The sequence below is a fragment of the Triticum aestivum genome, chromosome 5A (genome assembly GCF_018294505.1).
Source record: "Triticum aestivum cultivar Chinese Spring chromosome 5A, IWGSC CS RefSeq v2.1, whole genome shotgun sequence".
In the NCBI taxonomy this organism is placed as follows: domain Eukaryota; kingdom Viridiplantae; phylum Streptophyta; class Magnoliopsida; order Poales; family Poaceae; genus Triticum; species Triticum aestivum.
Genome location: NC_057806.1, coordinates 709603031 through 709605152, shown reverse-complemented (window position 1 = coordinate 709605152; position 2122 = coordinate 709603031). Strand labels below are relative to the sequence as shown.

General features: G+C 46.6%; 1 pseudogene; it reads right to left on the bottom strand.

Annotated features, from left to right (window-relative positions):
* Positions 1-282: 282 nt before the first annotated feature.
* On the bottom strand, positions 283-1454 carry LOC123101868 (transcription factor bHLH13-like; annotated as a pseudogene).
* Between the last annotated feature and the right edge of the window lie 668 nt (positions 1455-2122).

Sequence of the window (2122 nt, the reverse complement as noted above, 5' to 3'; positions counted from 1 at the left end):
ACACAACAGACAACACTCATAGAAATGGATACCACGGCCACACTCAGAAAGTAAAAGGGGGAAGGTCTAATCATTTGTACAAATCGCTTCCGTTAATTCTACCGAGTTCCAGCTGAAGCTTCTGAGAGCCATTTTCAGGTTCTTCACCAGCTCAACTGCAGACGAAAACCCCGCTTCGATCTGCACAGAAGTGAACATGCCAATCTTTTGATATTTCATTAGTAGTAGACTAGCCACCGCAGTTTATTTTCTTGCAAGTTATAACCGGATTTGCACAATGTATTACTGGCAGAGAGGACTTGCCTTTGCGGTGATGGTGATGTTGAGGCAGGAGTCTGTGAACGGTAGGACGTTGGTGGTTATGATGGAGAGGCCCTGGTGCTGGCCTCGACATCCACCGGGCTCGAGTCCCCGGAGCTGGAGCCGCTCCCGCTGGGGCCTGCTGAGTCGTCCTTGTCGGCGGCGGATATGCTGCACTTGCTCTCGAACAAGGTGCACTCTGGCGACTTTAGCAGGCCTTGCTCTCCCAGGGCCTTCACCTTTTCCTCCAGCTGCTTCACGTAGTCGATGGCGCTCCCAAGCAAAGAGATCTTGTCCGCCTAAAAGAAATGGCTAATTAAGCTGCAGGTATGCTCACACAGATGCCATTGCCAAAGTTGTCTTGTCACATACTTCCACCGTTTCTTTTTACTCCGCATATAAGTTTGACATCAAGCTTCATATAACTTTGATCGAATTTATATTTAAACATATCAACATCAAATATATTAAAGTTGTGTAATATGAAAATTAATTAATTATGCATCTATAAACATGATGAAGATATATTTTTTCTATAAACATGACCAAGCTTTATGAAGTTTGACCTCAGAAACGAACTAAAAAGAAACAAAGGGGGTACCTTCCTGACGCCAGCTGGGACAATGGTGGCCAGGGACACGAACTGCCGCTGCAGCTTCTCCCGCCGCTTGCGCTCTGCAATGACGTGCTCATGCGCGCTCGCCGTCGCCCTGCCCTGCCTTGCAGGCGCCTGCAGCTGCTGCCTCGTACCCTGAACTTGGAGTCCACCGTAGGATCCTCCAGAGAAGTTGTGGGTGCTAGCCTCGGCAGCGGCGAAGGAGAGGAAGTTGGCTGATGGTGACAGAGCCGGATATGGCTGCCCCAGCTCGTTCAAGCTCTCACCCCCAAAGCTCGGGGAATTGGAGCTGCGACATGGATAGAACGACGTGTAGTACTGGCCTTGATGGTCAGGTAGCGGCTCCTCTTGCTGGTACATGTAAGCTAGCTCCTCCTCATACTGTTCCTGACATTGGCCATTGCAATAAAAGTTACTCCCTGCGATCAATATTACTTGTCGCTGGTTTAGTACAACTTTAGTTTATATGTACACGTAATTAGTAGGAGCAGATTGATGTGCTTACCGTCTCTGTGAGCCACTGCTTTGGTTGCTCCATCATATATATCAGTGCCTACGCAGCAAGAGCTTTGACCTTTGATCACTTGTAGAAGCGCATGCAGATCGGTAATGAACACCGGAGAAAGTAGAATTTCTGGCCAAGGCATATATGTACCTGAAACCTCTCTCCCTTGGGTTTCTGGTGTTCTCTTCTTTCTTGGCTTCCTTGCTGTCCTGCTTATATATTGCTGTGAACTTCCGGCCGTTGTTGGTCAGAAGATGCAATTCTGTTGCACATTTGATTCGGCAGTGACCCGCATGTTCCTGTTTTCCATTCTCAACGCCTTTTTTCTCTCCGGTGCTTGGCTTACCTTTGAGTTGACGTCAACGCTCGCATCTCAAAAGATCTCATGCTTTTTCAATCAATCCACTAGAGAGAGTTGTAATCTGAAACTGGTAGTTTGCAAAGAGATACCTCGATAATACACGTCGGAATATGAAACTAATATTATGTTTGTGATGAAAACTCTTCTCCTAAACCCTAAACCCTAAAGCCCCGGAAAAAAAAGACTTCTACTTGTAAGGCGCAACAACGATGATTTGCGACATTACCTTGTTGAAGATGTTGTCTCTATTTGCCGATGTGCTGGTATTCATTGGCCGATCCCTTCTTAAAGGCATTAATGGGAAGATTTTGACTTAGTCGTATGTGTTAATTTCATATCT